This window comes from Pyrus communis, chromosome 13 (assembly GCF_963583255.1).
Source record: "Pyrus communis chromosome 13, drPyrComm1.1, whole genome shotgun sequence".
In the NCBI taxonomy this organism is placed as follows: domain Eukaryota; kingdom Viridiplantae; phylum Streptophyta; class Magnoliopsida; order Rosales; family Rosaceae; genus Pyrus; species Pyrus communis.
The window spans coordinates 25,771,853-25,790,153 of record NC_084815.1 but is presented as its reverse complement, the minus strand read 5'-3'; the positions used below and the strand labels follow the sequence as shown (position 1 = coordinate 25,790,153).

Below are 18,301 nucleotides of genomic sequence, written 5' to 3'. Positions count from 1 at the left end.
AGAAAGTTGAAGAGAAGCCGAAGCTAGACCAAGCAACGACATCCATGGGATCTCTCTCTATCCAGCAGCTACAGGAGATGATCGCAAACACTATCAAGACACAGTACGAAGGAAGCTCGCATGACTCCGTACTGTACTCAAAGCCTTACTCCAAGAAGATTGATGCTTTGAAGATGCCAAGGGGTTATCAGCCCCCAAAATTCATGCAGTTCGATGGAAAAGGCAACCCGAAGCAACATGTCGCCCATTTCGTTGAAACTTGCAACAATGCTGGGACAGAGGGAGACTACCTCGTCAAACAGTTCGTGCGTTCGCTGAAAAGTAACGCTTTTGACTGGTACACTGACCTCGAACCTGAGTCTATCAACAGTTGGGACCAGCTAGAAAGGGAATTCCTTAACCGTTTCTACAGCACTCGTCGTACTGTAAGCATGCTAGAGCTGACCAGTACGAAACAGTGGAGAGATGAACCTGTCATCGACTACATAAATAGATGGCGTTCATTAAGCTTGGATTGCAAAGATCGGCTTTCTGAAACCTCCGCCATCGAGATGTGCATTCAAGGCATGCAGTGGGGACTACACTACATCCTTCAAGGCATCAAACCACGAACATTTAAGGAGTTAGCCACCCGCGCCCATGATATGGAGTTAAGCATCACCCGTCATGGGAAGAAAGAACAGATCGCCGACTACAAGAATGACAAAGTTTTGGGGCCAAAGGTGGATAAGGCTGCGTGGAAACCCACCAAGGAAGCAATGACGCTCAACACAACTCCAGTCAAAACCCATACACGAGGCAAGGCGATTCAAACCGAAGCTTTTTGTGATCAAGAGATATGTAGACGCACTTTGAAGGAGCTTGAGGAGAAGACTTATCCATTCCCCGACTCTGATGTGGTTACCATGTTGAAAGACTTGCTTGACAAAAAGGTGATCGACCTACCTGAGTGCAAACGGCCGGAAGATATGAACCGTACTGACAGTCCAAGGTACTGTAAATTCCACCGCTTCATTAATCATCCGACGGAAAAGTGCTTTGTGCTAAAAGATCTCATCATGAAGTTGGCTCAGAAAGGGATCATCGAGCTAGATCTTAATGATGTGGTGAAGTCAAACTATATCACCGCCACTTCTGGCTCTTTGAACTCAAAATCTTCACCTCAACCGCTGGGGGCATGCTCCAAAACCATGCCAGTCAAGTCAAGTGAAGTTGAAGGATGGACTTATGTCATTCCAAAGAAAATGCACAAGAAACATAGGTCTCCTCCACAAGTTTACCAATCGGAAAGGGGGCAAAGCAGCTACCGTCAACCTTCAAAGCTACATGAAAGTGTTGAGGATGATGAAGTTATGACACAAAGATCGTCCGTTGCCATCACGATGCGCGATTTCTTCTCCAAAGACTTCTTCAATCACTCAGTCGAGACTCCTTGCTATAAAGATTGCAAGGAATGCCTCTCTAAGATCGTTTGACAAATTCAAAAGCTCCTTGTCTGCACGAGTTGAAACTGCAAAAGACACCAAACGCTCCTCGTTCGCACGAGCCTAAAAAGCGACAACCAAAGCTCCTTGTCCGCACGAGCATAAAAGGCGACAACAAACGCTCCTGGCCCGCAAGAGCATAAACTGTGTACGGCAAAATCATCAAAAAAACCATCACTCATTTGAACTACGTTATGACTTGATCTCTTCGTTGGAAGAGTACGTAGGCAACTTGAAACTTCAAAACTTCAAGTACAGTCACATCAAAATAAATAAATAAATATTTCATTAAAGAAAGTCAATTTTATTACAAAAGAAAAGAAAAAAAAATACATATGTTACTATGTATTAGAAAATATATATATATATATATATATATATATTCTCTACAAAAAAAAAAAAAATTATACATGTTAAAGTGGGTTTGCCTACACTTAAGACCCATGCCAACTCAAAGAAACAGAAGCTGAAGTCCACAAAAAGGAGCAGCCCAAATCCAGGCACGTGACAAAACATCCACCAGATCCAAATGGAATACACCACAAGCTCAAAGCCTCGTCTCTGTCCTCTCGCTTCAACTTTCTGGCTCACACAGTTGTGGTCTGCTTCCTTTCCAAAACCAACAAGCCCATCTACAAATCCAACCCAAGCAGCCATGTTTCAAAAGCCTACACTGCTCGGCCGGATCCAAGCCATGCCCTCATAACCTCAATCCGATTTCGAGGCCCAGCTCTCTCACTCTCTCTCTGAAGATTTGTTGAGTGCTTAAAACTTTAAAGGACTTTGGAGATGTGCAAGGGTTCCAAAGATAAACTCAGCCCCTCAAATTTTATCATGGAAAGCGAATTCCAGAAGCAGAAATCGGTTTTGGTCGAATTGTCCGCCTCGGACAATCTCGATGCTTTCAGGACTGAAGTAGAAGATAAGGGGTTCCATGGACGGAGGAAGAGCACAAGCTTTTCTTGCTTGGATTGCAGAAAGTAGGGAAAGGAGATTGGAGAGGGATCTCAAGAAACTTCGTGAAGACTCGCACCCCGACTCAGGTTGCCAGCCACGCACAGAAGTACTCTCTGCACCGGAACAACCACAATCGCCGGCGCCGCAGATCTAACCTCTTTGACATCGCCACCGATACGGTCTCTCTAACTCTAATGGATGAAGAGCAAGTACATCTTCAAGATATCGCATCTCAGTTGCATCCAGAGCCTCTCCGCCAAACCCCACCTGCTGCACATGGTGCGCACACCCGGAGCAAGGTAGCCTCCACCACCAGTTACCATTTTCATGCCAGAAAAGCTCCAAACCCAGTTCCAGCACCTGGACTGGCCGCAGACTGCTGTGATTCACCAACCTTCTGTGTAACTCCCCTGTCTCCGCCCAATTCCAGCCGTCCGTCGCCGAACAAGAGTACCGCAAGAAAGTCCTCCGAGACCTGAATTCCTTGATTTCCGGCGCCGACACGTCAGCAGACGACGCTGTCGTTGATCAGGAAGTGACCGATACTAAGTGGTTCTTTCTGGTGTACACGACCACCAGCAGCCACAGGGACAAGCGGCGCTGAAAGGTCGAATAAGCTTCTTCTCCCGGTCGAACTGCAGGGACTGCACGGCGGTGCGGAGGTTTCTGAGAGAGAAGGGGCTGAAATTTGTGGAGATCAACATCAACGTGTATCCGAATCACGAGAAAGAGCTGGTGGAAAGGACGGGTAGCTCGTTTGTACCTCAGATTTTCTTCAACGAGAAGCAGTTCGGAGGACTGGTGGCACTCAACTCGCTGAGGAACAGCGGCGGGTCCCCTTCCAAAATCCCAAGGCGGTGCTGAAGGCGCTTGTGGTCAGCCTATCCTTGCGTAGGGCAAACCACTCCTCTGATCGCTGGGGAGCATCGGATGGTGAAAGCCGGGTGGCTAGCACTAGCGATGATGGGGGCGACGAATGATAAGAGGGGAAATTGGAGAGATCAGTGGTTCGGTGCATGTAAAAAAAAAAAAAAAAAAATCTCTTTCCTAAACCACATCTTTCTTGAGGGTAGCAATCCTACTGCTTTATGGAGAGATCTGCAGAACATGGAGCAATAGGCATTACTTGTTGCTGATCTGACAATGCCATCCATAGCTACTTTGTTTCGTTGAAGGGTTCTGCAAAAGCTACACACTGAGAGACGGCTCGGACTAAAGGCTCCGACTTTGGGAGCTGCAAAGGAAGCTGGACGTGGCTTGGGAGTCCGAGAGGTCACTCCTCCTTCGATCATCGACCTCCTCACGGCTGTGCTCCATCTTTAGCTCTCCAAACTCCATAGCCGCAGCAACAGCATCCACTAACTATTTCAAGCCCTGGCTGCTTCTGCACTTCCGCCATGGCCTAAACCACCCTGTGAATTTCCAATCAAATCCAAGAGCTCTGCTCCCCTTTTTCTGCAACAAAAGAACATGAAGTCAGTAAGAGAGGTTAAGAGAAAGTGGCGGAAGACATGGCCTCTATCTCCATCCATGCAGCTCCTCGCCTGCAAGTCCCTCAACTTTACTTTGGCCACCATGGTCAAAATCGGCGAAGAACTTCAGTGACCGCTGTCAAACGACTAGCCGATCGTGAAGCTCGACGCTTTGCACTACTTCAAGCTCTGGCTGCTTCTGCACTTCCGCCATGGCTGCTGCCTGTGAATGTGATTAACAAAAACAAAGTTTGTCAACTCACATCTGCTTGCCTCTGCTGCTGCCTTTGAATGTGATTGACAAAATCAAAGTTTGTCAACTCACACCCAAAGACCTCATCCATCTGCTTGCCTCTGCTGCTGCCTTTGAATGTGATTGACAAAATCAAAGTTTGTCAACTCACACCCAAAGATCTCCTCCGTCTTCTCTCGGACTCGGCCTGGGTTTTCACCCACAAACTCAGCCTTGCAGATCACCATATAAAAAAAAAATTAATAAAAAAAAAATAATAATAAAAAAAAAAAATGCAAGAACAAAATATAAAAGACAAAAAGAGTTTTAACGAGGTTCCTCCACAGTCAGTGTAACTGGAGTACGTCCTCGGAGCAATAGGAGCTCACCCAATAATCCACTATCAACCAAATGAAGCAGCAGCTTCTCTTCTCTATTTGCAGCTTCTTTCTTTTTCTCAACAGAGTATTGAGCTCTCTCTTCTTCTCTATTTTCTCCAAAACCGAAATAAGCTACCCTCACTTTTCCCTTTGCTTCAAAGGCTATTTAAACCAACGGATGTTGAAGAAAAAAAAAAAAAAAAAAAAAAAAAAAACATTTTCCTGTTTTTCCTCCCCAAAACAAGGAAAATGTTTCTCCTTTTCTTCCTTTATAATTTTTTATAGCCAAAAGCATTTGCAAGTTGTGGTCTAGCTCCCAACGGATGTTGAAGAAAAAAACAAAAAAAAAAATTTCCTGTTTTTCCTCCCCAAAACAAGGAAAATGTTTCTCCTTTTCTTCCTTTATAATTTTTTATAGCCAAAAGCATTTGCAAGTTGTGGTCCAGCTCCCAACGGATGTTGAAAGAAAAAAAAAAAAAAAAAAAAATTTCCTGTTTTTCCTCCCAAAACAAGGAAAATGTTTCTCCTTTTCTTCCTTTATAATTTTTTATAGCCAAAAGCATTTGCAAGTTGTGGTCTAGCTCCCAACGGATGTTGAAGAAAAAAAAAAAAAAAAAAAAAAAAACATTTTCCTGTTTTTCCTCCCCAAAACAAGGAAAATGTTTCTCCTTTTCTTCCTTTATAATTTTTTATATAGCCAAAAGCATTTGCAAGTTGTGGTCTAGCTGAAAGCATAGCCAAGTTGGCCATTTTTGAAAAAAAAAAAAAAAAAAAAAAAAAAAAAAATCTTAGTGATGTATATGTTTTATTTATATTTAGCACAATACACTGAATAAAATAAAACATGTCCATTAATCTCCAAGAAATTACAAGTGTGTACAAAAAAAAAAAAAAAAAAAAGATGGAGCTTTCACAAAGGATGTTCACGTGAAGCCCCATTACTTGGCAAAACTCTAGAAGCGGAAGACATCGGAGCAGAAGGCATCGGAGCGGGAGGCATTGAAGCTAGAGCATTCCAGGCCTCAATACTTGGCCAAACGCTGGAAGACCCAGGAAAAAGGTGCCTCTGGAGGAAAGACGAAAACCTTTGACGATCACTTTGAATCCGACCTTCAGATTCTTGCAGCTCATCAAGCTTCCTCTTCATGCCCGTCGAATAGTTGTTTGCAAGCACGTGCAAACTTCTATTCTCATACTTCAGCTGCTTGATCTCTTGCTTGAGACTTTCCACCTCTGCCATCAACGATTCAACCTGACGGGAGCGAGCAAGTAGGCGTTGGCCCATGTTGGACACAGAGCCTGCACACTGAACGCTGAGAGCGAGGGACTCTTGAACGGCCAACTCATCGGACCGTCCTGACAGCAGCCTACTATCTTTTGGAGTGAGGAGGTTCCTAGCTACTATTGTAGCTGTTGTGGCGTCCTGCATCATGGAGTCTTCACCTGTAAGAGCACCGTTAGAAGATAAAAAAGAAGGGCGCCATACGTTACCTTGACGCGGCGCGCCCGTATCACTGCTGAGACTCAAGTCTAAGCTAAGGTTCGATGGGTTTGCCATTTTTTCAAAGGTGTTCAGAGAGAAGGGGTGGATGGAGTTAATTCTCAAAAGGCCGGAAACGATTTTCAAGAATGGGCAATTTTCAGAGTGTGTATGTTGGAGTGATCGATACCTCTGTAAAAAGCCAAGCGACACGACCACCGATTCAAAAATCCGGATTTTCCTGCGTGAAGTTCGGCGACGCGTTCGCGGCTTTTCAGAAAATGCGTTCAACTTTGTCAAAAGATATCTGACAAAGTCGAGAACACGTGGAGGCCATCATCGCAACTACACGTCTTTAGCCGACAAGCGCAAAGTTCGGCGACGCTTTCTCTGCTTTTCAGAAAACGCGTGCAACTTTGTCAAAAGTGGCGCTCGTTCAGAAATCGAAGAGGCGTCGTTCAGAAATCGAAGAGCCGTTGTTCAGATATCGAAGAGACGTTTGTCGACAAGGGTAAAAGAACGGTACCACCACTTGCTATTAAGAAATCCCTATATGTGTCGACCTTCGTCTCTTATGGCAAGGCAGACCTGAAGAAAATGCCCAACTCTTCCTCACCTCTGAGGGCGCACTCCCAGCAAAGCCTCTCGAAATACACAATTCTTCTTCTTCCTTTGAGAAAACCTATTCAACCTTTGAAGATACCAGATGCCTGGAGTACAGATGACCCAGGAGGAAATGATAGATTGAAGCATGTGCTGATTCATTCACCGCTTCTTCAAAAACAAAGGTATCTCATATCATAGAGGGCGAAAGCAAAAGTATCTCATATCATGATTTTTCCCTATCTTTTCCTTTGCCCTTGTTCTCACCTGCCAAGACAAGGACAGAGAAAGCAATATGTCGGAACCTCCACTCAAACCAGTTGCCACCAAGAAGTGAAGCACCATTTAAATGCAAAGGTTGCATTCAACTCCTGCATCGGAGGACAAATACTACAAGAGAAGATGCTAAACCTGCATAAGGAAATACCACTTCTGCAAAGGGGAGCAAGTAAGGCAAGTGAAAATGATACATCGAAGCATGTGGAGACAAGCACAACAAATATATGTGTTGATTCATTCACTGCTTCTTCGAAAGCAAAGGTATCTCATATCATGCTTTTTCCCTGTCTTTTCCTTTGTCCTTGTTCTTACTCGCATGGCAAAGTGAAAGAAGCAATCAGCCGGCACTTGGAGTCAGTCTTCCGATCTGGAACCGACTACCTGGAATCTATTCCTGATTGCTTACCTAGTATTGCTCTCGAGTAGTCATCTTCAACGGTTGATACACTGCCAGAGAAGGGACAAGGAAACTTCAATCTTTCCGATTCGTATTCAATACGAATTGGAAAGATTGAACAAAGAAACAGGTCAGCACCTCCACCTCGTACTTGCCTGCCATATCCTGAAACCGCTCGTAGACCTTCGGGGGGAGACCAAAAGAATCCTGCTGCCCAGTTCAAGAGTAGCACAAAGGAAAATCAACGAGCGGAGGAGACCAGAAGAATCCTCCAGCCCAGTTCAAGATCAAGCCTCAATGGCCCTTGAAGAAATCACAAGTCCGATTCAAAATCAAGTGTTCACCACCCTTGAATCAAATTCAACTCCAGATAAAAGTAGTAAGTTCAGACCTTCGGAGGAGACCAAAAAAATCTTCCAGCCCAGTTCAAGATTAAGCTTGTGGAAAATCAACGATTGGAGGAAACCAGAAAATCTTCCAGTCGAACTCAAGATCAAGCCTCGATGGCCCTTGAAAAAATTTCCAGCTCAATTCAAGATCAAGCCCCGACGGCCCTTGGGTTGACATCTACATTAAGGGACTTCAAAACGCATCTTCTACACGTGACAAGCACATGTCTACGACGCGCCTTGAAGTGGGGGCATTTGTGGACATCGAAATTTCGGTGAAATGAATGTTGACCAATAATTAAAATTTCAACGCTCACGTGTCACATAAATTTTACATGTAGCGTGTGACTCAACGAAAAATCGAAATAAATTGGAAAAGTCATCAAATAGGACACGTGTCATTACCTGGCAGAAATGATTTATTTCATCTGATTATTTAAATCCAAAAATCAAGTTTTGGAATTCTATAAATAGGAAGCCAAGGCATTCATTTTGGAAGAAGGAAGAAGAGAAAGAAAGAAGGGAATTTACATCACACCAAAACCTTGAAGCCTTGAAACTCTAAAGCTCTCAAGCAAAATCCCGAAGGATCAAGAAAACACTCTTCGTTCTTCGTCAAACCCTCCTTCAAGGTCAAGCCCCAACGGCCCTTGAAGAACTTCCGCCGACTCAAGATCAAGCCCCGACGGCCCCTTGAAGAAAGTGTTCATCATCCGTTCGTCCTAAGATCAAGCCCCAACGGCCCTTTGGATCAACAACCTCAACAAATCCACACATCCAATCAGTCTTCAAGATTAGGCCCAAAAGCCCTTGAAGATCCGCTCGTCCATCAACCCTCAAGATCAAGCCCCGACGGCCTCTTGAAGAAATCCATACACTCAGTCTTCAAGATTAGGCCCAAAAGCCCTTGAAGATCCGCTCATCCATCAACCCTCAAGATCAAGCCCCGACGGCCCCCTTGAAGAAATCCATACACCCAGTCTTCAAGATCAAGCTCAAAAGCCCTCGAAGATCCGTTCATCAACTGTTCATCCCTAGATCAAGCCCCGACGGCCCTTTGGATCAACAGCTCATCCACAAATCTACACCCTACGAAGATAGAATCAGAGGATCAAATTACAAAGAGATTGTAACCCCAAAATCATTAAACATAAAATATATTTTGTACACGTATTCTTGTTTCTTGTTTCAGGAATTTTTCGTGTTTACAGAAAGGCTTTGTAAACGTGTTCTCAATTGTAGGGCATTGGATAGCAATTTTGGGTGAGTCTTGATTCCCCAGTGCATATAATTTTGTTTCAGTTTATTTGTCTACTTTTGCATTTCTGTGGAATTTTTTGGAAACCCCAATGATTCAGAATTGAAATTTATGTGTAAATTGATAAGTGTGGGTATGTCTAACATAGTAAGAGCAGTAATCCAGTTTTGTGATCAGTTCGATTTAGGGGTTTTGATTCAGTAAGGGGTATGGATAGTGTGTGGACAGAGATTAAGCTCTGTGGTGGGCAGAAACTATAGTGTGTCTCCTACGGGGTTGTCTTTTTTGGAATCTCATTGTTTAAATCAGTTGACAAAGTAATTATTGTCCTCACATGTCTTCATAAACTACTCATGAAATTAACATTGGGACAATTATGGGATCCTCTACTTGCACATTTATTTATTCGTATTTAGAGTGTTGATGATTTAGTCAAAGAGTTAGTCAGTGCATGGTCTTAATATGCTTAAATTCTTTTTTTTTTTACAATAATTTTTGTTATTCTTTTCCGTTTAGTTCATTTGAATTCGTTTTTAAAGTCCATTTGATCAATAAGTGTAAAAACTGAACAGCTTTTCTGAATGTATTTTATTGGACTTTGGTGGACAAATGTATCTTTGTTGATCAATCTTATCTTTGTGTGGTCCTTCTCTTGATGTTATAAATATTCAAGGCTGCAATTTTTTTCTATCTTTGTGATATTAATTTTTTTTTGGTCATGATTGCAGGTTTTTATAAAAATTCACCTTCAAAGATTGAGTAAAAATATATAAAGGTTGTTGGTGATCGGTATAAAGACAATAAAAAAGGTATGAATAAAATGTTTGAGATTATATGATTTGATTTGATTTTGTAATGTACAAAATTCTTTTTATATTTTTCAGATTAAATAGGTTTACGACTGTATTGGTTAAATCTAATTAAATTTTTGGAATTTTCTATGAACAATATTTTGTTTCATTACAGGGTTTGGTGGTTCTACTTTGGGTTGAGAAAGGAAAAAAAAAAAAAAAGGAAGACCATTTTGTTGGCAATCAATATAAAGACATAATACAAAAGGTATTCTTTAATGATATCATTTGGTTTCAATTTGTGACCTATGAATTAATAATCTGAACAAAATTTGTTCGCGCTTATTATCTATTCTCTTCTTTCCATATATATATATTTTTCCATGTTTGATTTTGAATAAATTAACATTTGTTTCTGATGCAAGCGACAATTTATAATAGATCTTTATGTCCTGCGTTTCTTTTTAGGCTTAATTTTTGTTAATCATATAGTTGGTTTTCTTTATAATTGTCAAGATGATGATTTAATTTATTCATTGTTTTCAAGGCATGGTATACATATTTATATTCTTATTATCGATTTATTTCTATGTGTGTAGTTGCATGGGCTTATTTAGAGAAGCCTGTATTTATCATTTGACAATTTTTTATCAGTATTTATTTGCCCTGTATTAGACGTATTTTACAGCATCTGCGAGTTATTGTACAAAAATGGGGTCCATATGGTTTTGTTTTGTATGGAAATCTGAATAGTTTGATTCTAACGTACTAATGCTGACTCATTTTTATTTTTACATTATATCTCTATATTACATAGAGACACCAAACCAAATATATCTGATCCATCTTTCTACAACATTCTTTTTTCGTTTTTTTTGCAAAAACAATGTTTTAGAACAAACTACCAATTGATAATATTAGATTACATTTGACCAAAGAAACAATAATATATTATCACTGTCAATGATATCCATTGTGAGTATCTTTAGGAGGAAAAGAGAAGAGGAGAAAACACGTACATATTCTTCCTTTTTCTTTCTATGTGTTTTTGGGTGGAGGATATGAGAGATTGTTGGTGTTTGGCTTCTGTGGCTATGTTTGACTGTTTTTGTATTGATATTGTTATTCCTTTCAGGGTTGAGAGATCAACACAGAAAGCGTAAGAAATAGATGAACAAAGCAGATTGAGCTGAATAATCTCGATCAAACAACAATCATAATTGTAAGCTCAAGAGTAACTGTTTTTGTGTTAGTTGCATGTCTTAGTAGTTAGCAATCCTTTCCTTTACATTTGATGAAATCATTTATGCATTACTGAAGCTTTGTTATGCACCTAGCTCTTTGCTTCTCTTGCCTACTATCGTTTTCTACTATTGAAATACAACTTTATACATGTTTTATAAACTTTTAAAACCCGCAGCAACGCGCGAGCTCTATTACTAGTTTATATATACTAAAACTCAAACTGATGTGGTACTGTTCTAGAGCAGTAAAATGGCGAAAATGCCATTACAATGCTATGCATTTTTGCCCTTCCACTCCACCTGTCGACCATCGCAGCGTCTTCTGGCATCTTCTCTTTCTTTTCACTATTTTTCCTTCCGTTGCTTTTCACTTATTTTCGGGCTGGTTTGGTATTACTGTGCTTTGAAAGAAAGCTGCTTCTGCTGTGCTGTGAAAATAAGTAGCTGTGAAAAAAAGTAGCAGAGTGTTTGGTAAATTTTTTTGTAAAAGTGCTTTTGAAAAAAATAAGCAGTATTATATTGTTTGGTAAACTTTTATGTAAAATAGATGTGAAAAAAAGCTGGTTTTTCAAAGCTGGGTTTTGCAGCTTCTTATTTTTGGCTTTTTTTCACCTAAAACTGTGAAAAAAGCTGAAGCTGAATGTTTACCAAACACAAAAACAACTCCCAATTTTTTTTTATACAACTTTTTTCAGATGTAACAAACCACACCTTCCTCTCCCATTTTCTCTGTTGTTCTGTCTCCCAGAAACTCTTCGTTCTCCATTTGCCGTTATCATCCAACTCCAAATTAGCTGCTCTTCGTCAACTCCATCTACTTTAATTTTCCTGCATAGCTTTCTCTCTGAAGCTCAAAATTCTTGGCCAAACAGAACAGCGAACTTCCCGATAATCACCAGCTCCAGTTCAAGGTCGAGAAGCACTCAGACAATGACTTCCCCGACGCCAAGATTTTGTAAGGTCTCAATATCGAACTGGTTTGATTTTTGTGTACTTGATTTAAATTTTTTTGGTGATTTGCTTTTGGCTGTCTGATCTGGTTTGATTTTTGCTTTCAGGAAACGTTGGTCTTCGAATATTGGGGTTTTTGTCTGCAAGCTTGCAAGGCTGCAAGCCCTTTGTGATCAAGTATGTATTTTTTTCTTTGATTAAATGTTTTTGTTTTCAGTTTTGTAAGCATTCATCTTTTACTAATTGTCTAAGAGCTTCCATGGGATCTGCCCTATGTTGTTACTTCGCGGTTACCTCCGTTGGGGTTGAAAAAACCACAAACACATTGTAAGTCTGAAAACTAATCAAAAGGTTTTAGAAATTTTTTTTTATTTTATCGTAAAGGTTTTTAAAAATTCGGATCATGTTTGCATTTTTATCCAATCTCATGCTCTATCAATGCTTATAAAGATGACTGTTAGATTTTCAAAGGACTCTTGAATGGTAGAAAACGCAAAAGGTCTGCAAGAATTAGTTTTATTTGTTTTGTTATAGGAATTCAAATAATGATAAAAATTCTAACATTTTGTTCCAGAAGTTGCAATTTAATCCTACATCGACAAATTTCTCTGATGGCCACTACTAGAGGTTGACATTCTGATTCGATGGCTAGATTGGCAACAAATTTATTGGGAAATGCATCTTCAAAGGTATGCCTCTGGAGCAATTTAAAGGTAGGAATTTTTAATTTTTTGTGAAATGAATGTTTTGTCGTGGAAGGAGTTTATAATAGATTGGTAGGACAAGTACATGGTGTTTGTTTGGTTGAATGTAGAAAGGAATTGGAAGAATTATGAAAGTACTTGCATTTTGTTCCAGGAGTTGGAACTTCAACGTTGCATGGAGGAAATTGTCATAAGTTCGGTGGCCAGAGCTTGACGTTGGCATGACAACAAATTTACTCGCAAATGCATATTCAAAAGTATGCTTTTTTGTTGTTTCTTGGTGAAAGATTGATTAGCGATGATTGCTATTGTTTATTCATGGTTGATTGAGCATTTTTGTTATATGAAACCGTAAAGAACAGTTGCCTCGATGCTAAGTTTTTTTTATATTTCTTGATGCATTTCTATTGATCAGGTATAGATGGACTGGTCAATACGAAGCGCATCTGTGGGACAATAGTTGCAACAAAGAAGGGTAGAGCAGGAAGGGAAGCAAGGTTTGTCAAGAAAACACAATGATGTTTTTAATTACAAGAAATGTGCATTTTTTTCCAGTCAAATTCTGCTTTTGTTCTGACTATTTTCCATACTATATGCTGATTCTATTTTTTAATTTTTGGTTTTTCTTTGATTAGCTGGGGAATTACAATCAAATGATGAATGTTCAGTTTACTTGGGTAAGCATTTTTTGACATATAATTTGGCTTACCATTTTAACTGTCAAACCATGTTGTTTTAGTTCATGCTACTAATCATGCATTCAATAGATTTATATATACAACAGCGTTTAAATGCTAATTGATTACTAACATAATGCGGTCTTTACAGGAAAAGCAATGGATTCTCAAGAGGGGCTTGAATGTACAGAAGAATTACAAGGTCTTAATAGCTATTCATAATTTTATATAATAATTTAGATAAAATATCGATGAGAAATAATATAAATACCAAATAAAAATCTCTAAAATCTCTTTGTTTTGTTTCTTCTGTGTAGCAAACGTCATCAATATGGAAGATGGCTAGCCAGGATTGGAAATGTTGCTGTAAATAAGGATCTCTTGGGACATTCAATGAGTGATTTTTCAAACTTTATTTGCTTTTTGTATCTAAAAAATATCCTAATATTTTTAATATAATCAGTGAAACCACGATTTCATGTACTAGCTAGCTACTAGGATGCTTGGTTTTTATATGATTCTGATTATTTGAGGTATCTGAATAAAGTTTTGTTCAAAGTAGGAAAGTCAATTTAAACTCAACCTTCTTTACAAGCTTGAGGAGAGATTTTAGTCTTATAATGATTAATAATAAGATACAATTAGGGTAATACATGTACTGCACATATTGCTAACTATGCTAGACCAAAAGTATCATCATTACTGCTTAAACATACCAATCATTTTACATTCTGTGAATGCATATGACGACTGAAGGGTTTAACCCTTAATTGCAATCTCATCCTGACCGATGTGTAATTTTGTGTTTACACCATACTAATCAATATTTTTTTCATATGTTTAATCAAACTCTTATTTAATGTACATTTCGCATACACAAACGGGCAAAAACTTCTTGACATCCTATAAAATTGCCAGAAAAAGGTCATTTCCAACTCATGCAAAACCAGACTTATTTCCCGCAGAAAAACACTAGGTAAACACAATCTATCCTTATTTTGTTCATAATATTATTCTATTGTGATACAATTTTGTTTCATGTATTTCAATCCTTTTCTTTTCCCTTTCCTAGGGTACCTCCTTTAAACTACTTTTCCCATTCTTCTTCGGTCAGAAGATGTCTTTTTGCCAGTTCTGAACAAAGGTCATTCCTAACTGTATAATTTTTTTTACCAATGTCCAAATCTTAAACTATTGCATGCTCATGTTTGCCGATCTTTGGACCAATTTCAAACAGTGATGTAGAAGATATCTCAGAAGAAAATGCGCAGGACTTTGACCGAGTTCCTATCAAGCTATTGAAAAAAAGTCATCTCCAACTGCTGCAAAAAACAGATTCCGGTTCTTCCAAAAAAGATTAGGTAACTACTCTTTATACTTGCTTTTTGTACAAGTTTTAATTTATCTGTACATAAATTCAACAAATCTATTCTCATTTTCCAATTTTTTAAGAAGCTGTCTATCAAACTGACTACAGTCGAAATTTAAGATTCTTAGCACATGCTTTGTTTTGAAGCTGTCTATCAAACTAACTACTCTTTATAGTTGCCAAATGTTGTTATCTCACTGTCTTTACACAGTTTATTTAATCAGTTTTTTAGTATAAGCAGTGCTGTCCTTGATTAAATAATAATGTCAAACAAAATTAAGAGAAAAATATAACCGCCCAATAAGAATGACTTACCGAATTACATCACAATAACAAAAGGTAAAGAATAAATAAAATGGCAAGTAAATGGTTTATATCAACTGATTGAGCACCTACTTCATATGGGAAGAAGATGTCACAAAGGCAAATCAGGGAACAACAACTACTTCATATGGGAATAAGAGGTTAGTTTAATTGTAATTATTTTTTTATTTGGTCAAATTCGAAGTTGGTTGGCTTGCATCTAATTTGGTCGTTTGCTTGCACAAAGTCACTGGTTTTATTAATGCTGGTGATCAAAATCAATCCAAGTTAATGTGAAAACGATATCATTATTTTGTTATGGTGAGAACTGATTTAAATTAAGAAATTGAGTTACTTTTTTATACCTCTTTTGTGATCATTTACTGAGAATTTGTTAATTGTTTTAATATATATGAGGTAGGATTTCTACTTTCATTTCTCATCTTTAGAGATTGCTGAATTTCTACATTCATTTCTCATCTTTAGAGATTGTTGGATTTCATATTGTCAAATAGTTTATGGATTTTCATATTAAGCGCGTCAATATGTTGATGCAGTAATTCAATTAGATGTGATAAAGTTGATGTGTTTATACCTTTAAACACATTTTTTCACACAATTTCTAATCCCGCAGCAACGCGCGGGCAAAACTTTCTAGTTTAGAAATAAGGCTCCAACCAAAAGTAAATAAAAAATATGTAATTAAAAAAAAAAAAAAACAAAACAAAAAGGGTAGTCAATAATCGTCTTTGACGAAAATCAAACGTAAAATCTCATTCACTTATAGGTGGAGAAATGAAATTAGACCGTAATACCAAGTGGTAAAAAGGTAGTCAATAGTTAATACATTAAATTTTGATATAAGTCCAATTTTGTAATTCATTATTAAGTTTAAACCACTCAGTAATTATATTTTTTTTATTAAAGGGTAATGCTTGATGGCTACGAATTACCCACACAAATTGATCAAGACATTACAATATCACTAAAAGTAGCATCGGTTTCTCATTTATGATGAAAAAATATGAACTCTTGTTTCCACTCCCAAACAAGAGCCTACATAGGAAAGCCTACTCGTCCTTGTACCTCTTCTCCACTTCCTACTCGTCCTTGCAGATGTTAATCACCTTCTACGCTCCGTCGGAGCTCAGCTCCAAGAAGTACAATCGCCATTACAGCAAAAATAACACCTAGAGCAATCCATGGCGGTTTCCAAGAGAAGTTATATGTTTACCAGCACATGGTCATGGATCCAAAGCCGGCCACCACAATAAATTTCCCATAAACGATGTGGGAGGATATTGTTGCAATGACTTCGGAAGGGAGTCGTTCAGCAAGTTGAATAACAAGTTCAGCTGATCCCAAAAGTGAAGCTTGAGGTCCGGCATTCTACCTGTGAATTCGTTTTGCTGAAGAAGGGTGCAATTGGCTTAGGCTATTAAATCTTAGACTCTGCATGCTATAAATGCAATTTGGTATTTGTTCGGTGCAGGTATTACCTTGAAGTTACAAGTTCTCCATCATCAGGCAGGCTGACAAATCTGCCGGTAAAGTGCTGTGCCGGTGAGTCCATTCATTCGAAGGGCCATCGGTTTTAGATGCCTCGGGTGTTAGAAATTGAATTCCATCAGGAATAACACCAGATAGTTGCGTTCTTGAAGCGAAGAATAACTACTCTGCCCTTTCGGCAACCACGCCAGTCCATGTGCAGGGCGGCTCACTTTCATTTCATTGCAATATTTCTCCGTTGCAATGTCTGAAAAATTGTAAAGTATTTCTCTGTTGCAATAGTCTTCCACGTAGACGTTGATCACACTGAGCACCAACGTGTTCTTCTGTTGATATTCGGCATACAAGTCAACTAAGATGTAGCGTTTGAAGTCCTGCACCGTGATTTCTTCACGGAGTATTGGAATTTCCAATTCAACAAGATTAGATCCTGCCAACAACTTCTGAAGTATCTTCAAGAATTCCCCATAAGTTGAGTCGTCAAGTTCAGAATAATCGAGGTAGAGAGGGTTAGCTTTAATCTACTTGATGTTGCCCAAGCAGATTGAAACTATGTAATTGTATAGTACATATATCAAGTTGATTGAAACTAGGTAAAAAGCCATCGAAGTAGAAGCTTTCCAATTGAAGAAGCAGCATTCCAAGTTAGAGAGAGAGAGAGAAAGAGTACTTTCCACACAAAAAAAAATTAGAGGGAGAGAAAGATTAATGGGCGCCTCGTTGATTATTTGGTTCAGCATGCATGAGGAATGACGAAATAAATTTTGGCACAGATTGTGTGTTGATAAGATTTTTTGTTGTTAAAGAAAGATTGATTTCGTATCAAAGTACGAACGGTGTGGTCAAGTATTTAATATGATTCCATAAGATATAGTTGTGATCAATTTAGAAATAATAATTTTGATTTCATTCATAATGAAATTCTCATGCTATTTTAGCAGATGAAAATAGATAGTATATGACCTACTATATATTCTCAGAATCTCAATGACGAGCCAGCCATGCAAATAATCCTTATGTTTACATATAGAGAGGTAACCAGTAACCCCATATACATATGCATGTAATTTCAGCAACAAAAGAGCATGCACTTGACCAGCCATCAACTATACAAAAAATATGCACATTAATTCAAGGCTACAAGATGATAAAGAAACAATTACAGTCTAGATGAATGTGTGTTGTTTAGAAACACATATATTTCCGACAAAGGGTTAGATATTTTATTATTTACGAGTAATTTTATCATTTCGAAAAAGAGAAGAGAGAGGGGGAGGGGTCACGTGGCCCCTGGCCCTTCTTCAACTTCAAAGAGCTAGATATTTTATAATTTACGAGTAATTTTATTATTTCGAAAAAGGAGAGAGAGGGGGGGAGGGGTCACGTGGCCCCTGGCCCTTCTTCAACTTCATTCCGGTACATGACATCACGTTATTGACATCACACGATCTACATATAAAGCTTGATGTGGATTTTATAGTGACTAATAGCTGGTAAAAGTTGAAGAGAAACAATGAAAGACAATAAAATATAGTATGTAAAGGTGAATGAAGATGACAGCCTTGTTTTGAGTTTTGGTCCAGTAGTACAGTATAACTTTAGATAATTTAGTAACTCAACTCGTTGTCAAAACCTGATAAGATACACTGTAACTGTAAATTATTAAGAAGCGTTCGGCCGGAAAGGGATAAGGGGATTGAGGCTTGAAAAAACAAAAGTGAAACTAAGCTACCAAATTAATTAACAGAATATATGATGTGTTGCAAGAGCGAGTGGCACATGCTATACTGTATTGTAATGAATGTTGAATGTGCGACTAAAA

General features: G+C 38.7%; 2 long non-coding RNA genes across 9 annotated transcripts; both read left to right on the top strand.

The window, feature by feature from the left end:
* Positions 1 to 8,882: 8,882 nt before the first annotated feature.
* On the top strand, positions 8,883 to 11,183 carry LOC137713608 (uncharacterized). The gene is made up of 4 exons (XR_011065321.1): positions 8,883 to 8,936; positions 9,660 to 9,740; positions 9,898 to 9,990; positions 10,858 to 11,183. It is a non-coding gene; the product is annotated as an uncharacterized lncRNA (long non-coding RNA).
* A 500-nt stretch (positions 11,184 to 11,683) lies between these two features.
* On the top strand, positions 11,684 to 15,658 carry LOC137713177 (uncharacterized). 8 transcript variants are annotated; one of them, XR_011065281.1, is made up of 11 exons: positions 11,684 to 11,921; positions 12,025 to 12,094; positions 12,492 to 12,606; positions 12,776 to 12,878; positions 13,037 to 13,118; positions 13,257 to 13,298; positions 13,450 to 13,500; positions 13,616 to 13,695; positions 14,217 to 14,274; positions 14,371 to 14,442; positions 14,536 to 15,654. It is a non-coding gene; the product is annotated as an uncharacterized lncRNA (long non-coding RNA). The 8 variants fall into 8 exon arrangements; XR_011065285.1 differs by having other exon boundaries at positions 12,570 to 12,630; positions 13,616 to 14,274; positions 14,536 to 15,658; XR_011065283.1 differs by having other exon boundaries at positions 12,495 to 12,606; positions 13,616 to 14,274; positions 14,536 to 15,656.
* The last annotated feature ends 2,643 nt before the right edge of the window (positions 15,659 to 18,301 follow it).